General features: G+C 39.5%; 1 long non-coding RNA gene across 1 annotated transcript; it reads right to left on the bottom strand.

The window, feature by feature from the left end:
* Window positions 1-320: 320 nt before the first annotated feature.
* Window positions 321-8,440, bottom strand: LOC148652755 (uncharacterized). Its single transcript, XR_015925414.1, has 5 exons — window positions 8,284-8,440; window positions 6,578-6,804; window positions 3,970-5,603; window positions 1,993-2,212; window positions 321-1,103 (listed from the first exon to the last, which is right to left on the bottom strand). It is a non-coding gene; the product is annotated as an uncharacterized LOC148652755 (long non-coding RNA).
* Window positions 8,441-8,679: the final 239 nt, after the last annotated feature.

The raw sequence follows: 8,679 nt of genomic DNA, 5'->3' as shown, positions 1-8,679 counted from the left end.
GTATGGAATGCAGGTTTTATTATTCAATGAAGATGTTATGAATAAGCTGGCTTTCAATATTATCTACCTAGAACTCATGTGTCCTGTTGAGGCCATGAGGCCTAGAAAACAAAAATTGGATTATTTCTAAAACACCATTAAAAGCCTGGGGTACAATTGGAGACATTTTGTCTCGCCTGCCAGAAACAGACATTGCAAAATAAGTACCTTGCATTCTGCAGTGCAGTGTGAGCAGGTTTAACTTGACAAATGTGAATTTGCTCATCTCAGTCACAGGTCGTGCATACAAATGAGAAATTACTGAGGAATAAAAAAAAACATGTTTTTAATAATAATGTTTATTATTTTCTTTTGTGAAAAGGTAATAATGTTTCCTTACATGTTTATAAAGATTTTCATTCATCAAAGATATAGGAGGAGACCCACGTCATCTTCCCCATTGAAGACTAGCCCCCACCTGGGCGAGGCATCACAGACATTTTGCTCCAGCAGTCCCGCTGCTGAGCACATCAGGCAGACCAGTGAGAAGCTGCTACACCAATTGAATTACAAGGGGGAATCAGATGATAATTATTTAAACCCATTTAAATTAAGACAGAGACAAAGAACCTGTGATATTAAAAGAGCTTCTCTTGGCCAGCGTGGAAACAACACATGAACAGAAAACAACACGTACTGTAGACCCTTTATAAAATATCAGCTTTGTGACAATCCATTGTAGTTTAGTTTATCAGGAAATATGATATGGAAATTTCCTTGCATTAACTTTTGTTTACCAAAATCAACACTAACCTTATTTTGAGCCCACACAATTTCAAAACTTCCAAAACAAATCATATGACAGTAATGATGCCACTTACGTTTAAATCGTCGCGTTTCAGTCTGATATACTATATTAGGACAGTGGCAACTTTATGCTGTATATCATGTAGAAAATAGCGTACCAATGTGTTTATTCAGAAGAAAAACATTCAATCGTTGAGACATCAGGGATCCATGAAGAAGGTTTTTCTGTTTGAACTGAATTCCTCTTTATTCTCTGGGCACATTGTGCTGAAATACCAGCCTTTGACTCATGATCCAAAAGCTGCACTTATTGGGCCCTGCAAGACCAGAAACAGAGCAGGATTTCCTTTTCACAGTAAAAACACTGCAGGTATAAGAACTCCTGACATACCCCAGAATAGAATTATTTTCCTGAAGTATACAGGTATATGTTTTGAGTGGCAATTAATTTCATATCGATGATAAGGATAATTCATTTATGGGTGCTTATCCTTATTTTTCATTAAATATCTGTAACAAAAATTCAAACTGTTTTTCTTGTTACATAATATGTCTAGACTTTCCTGCCTTGCCAGTGAAATGGATTAACAATTCATAAATACATATGTACAGCAACATTGTGTGCATGTCTTTCACATTTATTAAATGAAGGCATGCCAGCTCACTTCAGCATACCTCAATGAAGATTTCCATGCACTAATTTGTTGTTTTTTATTTTTGCTACAGGCCAAAAAACTACCTCTCATTTTTTAACAAAGCAGGAATGTTATAATGATTCCAGTAAAAGCAGACAAGGAAGAATTTTTTGCCTTCCCACCTCTTTAGCTACCTTCGGTTTCTGTACTCCTCCTGCTGAATAGTCACAACACACTTTGCTCTTTAAAGACGTCTAGACCTTGTGGCAGACTGGCTGCCCTCCCCAGCATGTAATTCAACCCGCTTGTACCCTGTCCCTGCCAGCTCAGGGTCCCTATAAGGATAACTAGGTTTCTGAGGATGGGCGGAAAACTAACCAGAGCACTACTGGGTGTGGAGCAGAGTTTCATTTTGCCCAGATGATTAGGTTTTAATTATGTCAAGACACAGGAATGCAGAATATGTAGTTGAACATGTGCTATGTTTGTAGAAAACCTCATTTTAAATATTAAAAGCCTTACCAGTAACCAGTATGTCTGTATATTTTTGAAAGATCTGCCCTGAACTTACCCAGCACATTGCAATGCAAATGCCACACTGGGCACAGACACTGCTGATGTTTAAAGCCTGAGAACACTCCCGACTGAGCAGACAGTTTCGGGTCTTCAAGCAACATTCTTTACAGCCGTTGGTTCTGTGCTTCTCATCGCCTTCCTCTCTAGTGCTGTAGCAGCAGCCCATACCGGTTCCCCGACTCGCTGACGTCTGACTTGAGCCTGGCACGCCCTGCCTGCCCATAAAAATAAAATCAACAGCAGCTCAGTTCTACAGACTTTGATCCTTGAGCTCTTGTACCATACACTTGTAATGTTCACTTTAACTTTACATGTGAATGAGGACTGAGCAAGCAGCTATAATGTGGGCCGAGCAGATGATTTATTGAACATCACAACATGTGTCAGCTTTTGTTGATCCCTGCTAACTGATCCTTCTTCTAAGAAGAGGGTATATATACACTGTATCTTATTATATTTTATATGTATACATGCACTGTACAGTTTTTAATATCAAAATTCAACCTATATTGGATTTTGGGAAACCACACTTTGTAAAACTTGGTGTTTAATGTTTTGTGTTTAATTACCTATTAAGATCTGCAGATGTTACTGAAGAAAGATGTGAAGACGGGGGTTTGAATTTAATCTTTTCTGTAGGGGGTTTAGACTTCCAAGTCACAAGCAGGGGTTTATGGCAGGAAAGGGGGTTAACTGATAAGGATTGCAGATGCCAGCTAGGAACCCCCCTGGGTGTAATGTTAAACTGACCATTTGCCCAGAACATCATAAACTGGCCAAATACCATGAACCCCCCTCTTTACCATCAGACCGAGTGACGTCAGAAACGGAGAAGAAAACTGTATATAACCCAAAAGTTTGTAACAGTACGGGGAACAATACTTCGGTTTTGTTGTTTCTTGCGGGAAACAAGACTTCGGCTTTATTGTTCCTTGCATGCAATAAACTCATCTGTTTTACTTCATCTCGGGATCAAGAACCTTATTTCTTCTGTTACAACATTACTAACACTGGAATGGTCTGAAGTCCTGCTTAATTTTAGGAGTTTCAGTCAAGCTCCCAGGGCAGAGTGTTTCAATGGGCAGACTGACAAGGACACCCACTCACCACACCCTACTAGGCTGACTGGGACAGTGAACGTCTGCAGGGATGGAGAATGGTGAGGACAGAGGGAAACAAGACTATGAAATATCGAAAGTTGAGTGCTTGGCCTATGGGCCTTCCCTTGCACAAGTTTGTTTAAAATTCAGATCAATGGAACTCAACACATTCATATGGAAATCAATGTAATGTAACTCGATCACTTCTAAAAGATAACTTGGAGACAACGTCACATGCTAACTCAGGAGTGGTGCTTACAGTATTGTACAGTGCCCTGGCACACCTTCGATCTAAAGGGATGTAGTCATGACTCACAGTGCCCTGGTTGGCACACATGCTGTCACCTCTAAGTGCACCCTTTACAAAGATTCATTTTTTAAAAAAAGTTTGATTTTGTCTGTGTAACATGAATAAACTTATTTTCTTTGATATTGGCTTTAATTCAATCCAACACTCTATTTAGAGTTACATATGTACCAAGAGGTATACTGTATGTATGTACTGTATATGAGAAGATAAAGTGACTGTGTTATTCAATCTTCTTATTACATGAAAAAGCTACACATCACTTTCAATGGATGCCTTTAACAAACCTACACCATAACTCCGACATGGAAATGACACTGTATTCTTAGAATTCAGAGATCTGGCATTTATTATAAAAGACTATGAATTAAATCGCCAGCTAAGCTGGCAAAGATGACATTTGAACATCATACTTCTGTAGCGCTTGTGATCAAAAACATGTAATAAAATCCATCAAGAGTTCCTCACATGAATGCTTACACTTAGTAGAGAAAGTAGAAGGAAAAGACAAGAAATTTATGAACAACAGCTATCAGACAGAAAGCCAAAAGAATTCAGCTCTTACCTTTGTCAATTTCTCCCTCTGTGCTTTCTCAAAATTACTGGGGTTCCTCCCTGTATCTTTCTGTACTTTTCTTACTATTTATGTCAGTCTCTCTCAGGTCAACACACCCTTCGCAATGCAGAGTCTAATGTGTGTCTCCACCTTCCACAAGAACTGCCAGTGCATTCCTCGGGCTGCTCTCAAACATCCACATGGGCAGGTTGTACCTGTTTTGCCTTCTGCCTGCCTGCTCACTTAAGGTACATTGTAAAGGATACCGACATTGACTGGGAGAGTCACTGAGTACAACACAATAGAATACGATGCAAATTTCTAATTGAAATAAATAGTTTATTTAAACAGCAGTGCAAAAATAAGAAGCAGTGTAAGCAAATGCAAATCCAGTTAAAAGGCATCACTCAGAACTGCTTGCATAAAGGTAAGAAGGTTTTTCAGTTTTGTTATAAAAGAATGTAGTTGATCAAAGAGCTCTCAAAACTCTGGGTCCAGCCTTTTAGGACTTCGGTGACCAATTAGATACATGTTCACCAGCACAAACGTTGGCAAGCAGTTGCTGGGTTAAAAATCCTACATCTTTATGTCACTTTTCACTAATGTGACTGGAGAAGCAGTTTGAGAGTCACTGTACCTGCCAACACTGGCTCCATTGTATATAATTAACCACAACCAGCCAAATGAACTCATTGCTGATACAGTATGCCACCTCTTGTCTGGGATGAATATTTCTTTTGCAACAGAATTATCAGATATTTGTAGATTTGACATCACAGTTTCCATGCACGTCCTCAAATACCACAACAAGAGCTCTTCCTTTGAAGGTATTGATATCACCTTGTAAATGTTCATTCACACACAGGTGACAACGGAGAATTTGCTTTTCTTTCTCCATTTAAGCCTGTCTGAGCTTTCACAGGTAAGTATCTATGGTACATTTTTAAATTTGTTCCACATACAACAGTTAGGAGTCAGTTAAAGTCAACTAAAGTCAGTTCCTTTAGTCAGAGGTGAATACTTAACATAGGGTACGTTAGTTTGCAGAGCAGAGTCTCCTTCATCCAAGTGTGGACGACAGCCTGGCTACTTAATAATGGGAACTCCAGAGAACGGGAGACACATGATACAAACATCTCCGCTTGACCATGTTGCTGTCTTTGATCTACTATGTCTTCTAGGTACCAGGAAGGATCATTAAGTCAGAGTGAGCAGGACAATAAGACATGAACTGAAAACAACATTCAGACTCTCTACATCACTTCACAACACGCCAATATAAATCCATTGAATCTTTGGTTTTCTGCTGATATCATGACAACCAATTAATGCCAACAGTTCTATGTTTAAATTTTGAACCCATGTTTAAATCTGAAATTCATTCTCCTTGCTCTTCAGTAAGATATATTAGGACATGGGAAACTGCACAGTATATCTCATGTAGAAAACAGCATAGTGACATGTGAGGAGGAGTCTTTATTCTGAAGTTAGATGCTCGGCCTCTCATACATCAGGGATTTATGTAGATGGTATTTCTGTTTATTCCATCTGAGCTCTGTTGTATTCTCTGGGCATTTGAAGATGTAATTCTAGCCTTCAAATCACGATTCGAACAGCTCAGAGCAGACATCATAGAAAGGACTCTGAAAGACAGGAAACACAGCGGGATTTCATTGTCACTGTGAAAATACATCAGTTATAAAAACACAATTCATATTTCAGGGAATTATGTTTTTCTGAAGTACACATCGTGAGTGACAATTAATTGCAGGGTTGTGTTATTGATCATTCATCCAAATGTGCTTATTATTGTCATTAATTTTTGGGGGGTGAAATATTTGTAATAAGACCTCTTTCATGTTACACAGAATGTGGTTGGAGCAGGACTGAGTTTCCTGTTGTGCCAGTGAAATTGATAGATTAAAAAAATCATATACTGTATATAAATCGACATCAACATTGTGTGCGTATCTTTCACATCTAATAAACACAATAATAAGCTTTGAAGTCATGTCTGCTCATTTCAGATCACTTCAGTGAAGGTTTACTCTACATGCACCGATATTTGCCACAGGCACAAAACGTCTCTCATTTTTAAACGAAGCAGAGATGTTATTATCATTAAGGTGCAATAACATAAAGAAGAATATCATTATCCTTCTTTCTATACTCCCCCTGCAAAATAGTCACAACATACTTTGCTCTTTGAAGACATCTAGACCCTGAGACGAACAGTCTGCCCTCCCCAGCGTGTATTTCCACCCCTTCATGCCCTGTCCCTGCCAGCTCGAGGTCCCACTAAGGATAAGTGGATGGGGGGGGGGGGGTATTGCTTCTAGAGACTCCATTTTATTCTTTGTTGCTGTGTCCACCTACTTGTGGCCATGTAGGCTACTTAGAAAAAACTCTCCTCATAGGAAAATGGTATGAAAATGTCAAAACAATACCACAGGATTCATATTACCCAGAAGTAATAATATGGAAACACATTTACAAAGATAATACAAACCATTTAGTTATTTATGTGCCATCTATGCAGAAAAGTTTGGTTTAAATATTAAAATGCTGGTTTCTAATTGCCCAGTCATTACCTTTAAAAAACCTGCTTTGAACTTACATGTCCACATTCGTATGCATATGCCACACTGGGCACAGACGCTGGCGATGTTTAAAGCCTGAGAACACTCCCGGCTGAGCAGACAGTTTCGGGTCTTCAAGCAACATTCTTTACAGCCGTTGGTTCTGTGCTTCTCATCGCCTTCCTCTCTAGTGCTGTAGCAGCAGCCCATACTGGTTCCCCAAGCTGCCGACGTCTGACTTGAGCCAGGCACGCCCAGACAATTCCTGCATATCCAGAAGCAAGAGCTCAACAGCACTGAATGCCACCATACCCAGGGGCTGTGCAGCAAAAGAAAGCAATGGACTGGGATACAGTATTTAAGCAAAGCAGCCTCATCTAAAATGTCAATCACACCTTTTGTTTCCTAAAAGTGCAGACTTGTATAACAATTTAACAACTAAACAAAGCAACTTAAATGAAATTGCATCAACAGTCTTGAGGTTCTAATACATATCTCTTTCTAAAAGAGGATGGAGTACATCAATCAAGGACTACAGGTAATATTCCTATTAACTATACAGGCACACAGTGACTGAGCAGGCTGCTATAATTTGAGGCTGAAGCAGATGATTCATTGCATATCAATAAATGGGCTTGTCAGTGCTTGTTGATCCTTGCTGACTGCTCCCTCTTCCATGATGTGGGTAGATATAGATCATATAGATATTAAAAGAACAGAATTCATTTTGCATTAAAAACAATATTTAGATTTGATGGATATTTTACAACTCTGTCTACAGGAGAGAAGACTCGGCAGATCTCCATGAGCTATTAGGAGTTTGATGTCGGGTCTAATTTTAGGGGTTTCAGTCAGGCATCCAGGGCAGAGTGTTTCAATGGTGGAGCAGCTGGAGATGCTGGCACAGCCCTGACCTGCCAGACTGACAAGGACACCCACTCACTACACCCCACTAGGCTGGCTGGGACAATGAACATCTGCAGGGATGGAGAATGGGGAGGACTGAGGGAAGCGAGACTATGAAATCTGGGAAGGTGAGTGCTTGGCCAATGGGCTTTACCTTCTACACTTTTATTTCAAGCTCGTATAATGCTCTTGTCTGCAATAAGATCCAAGCTTTATGTTTTCCAAAAGCAGGATACGGACCTCAGACTTTTCCATTATCACAGCAACACTTGACTTTGTGTGGCATTGTAACTTATAATTTTTAATCAAAAAATGATTCACCGTGAACTGGTTGGTGCGCTTGCTATCACCTGTGAGTCCACCCTTAGTACTTACAATATGAGCAAACAAACTGTCTTTGATATTGATTTGAACTCAGTCATTCTCTCTTTACTGCTGTTATTATGAGAAGATAGTCTGCCTGAATTATCCAGTCTTTGCATTACAAGCAAAGGATCTTTCTGTCCTTGACTAGGATTCACTTTTGCCTTTTGCTTGACACCTTTAATAAACCTACAGTACATCACTCCAAAATGAAAATGACACTATTCTTAGAATTTAGAGCTCTGGCATTTATTATAAAAGACAGACAATTAAATCTCCAACTATGCCAGCAAGGATGACATTTGAACATCATAGTTCTACAGTGCTGGTGATCAAAAACATGTAATAAAATCCATCAAGAGCTCCTATCATGAATGCTTACACTTAGTAGAGAAAGTACTCTAGAAGACAAGAAATGTATTAACTACAGCTACATCGTCAGCTAGCCAATTTATAAAAAGAATTCAGCTCTTACCTTTGTCAGTTTCTCCTTCTGTACTTTCTCTTAATTACTGGGGTTCCTCCTTGTATCTTTCTGTACGTTTCTTACTATTTCTGTCAGTCTTAGCAATGCAGAGTCTAATGTGTGTCTCCACCTTCCACAGCAGTAAAGAGCTGGCAGTGCATTCCTTGGGCAGTTCTCAGACAACCACACGGGCAGGTTGTACCAGTTTTGCCTTTTGTCTGCTTGCTAGCTTACATTGTAAAGGATACAGACATTGACTGCAAGAGTCATTGAATACAACTCAATGGAATAAAATGCAAATGTATTATACGGCGCCCATCAGACCAAGGCATCCTATATTAGTGTAAATAAATTCTGCTTAGAAACTCACAGGCAGCCAGTGTCAAGACCTCCACACCAGGGTGA

Source organism: Lepisosteus platostomus, chromosome 11 (assembly GCF_059453375.1).
Source record: "Lepisosteus platostomus isolate fLepPlt1 chromosome 11, fLepPlt1.hap1, whole genome shotgun sequence".
Lineage (NCBI taxonomy): Eukaryota > Metazoa > Chordata > Actinopteri > Semionotiformes > Lepisosteidae > Lepisosteus > Lepisosteus platostomus.
Note: the sequence above shows the minus strand (reverse complement) of the source record. Positions and strands in the feature narration are given on the sequence as shown.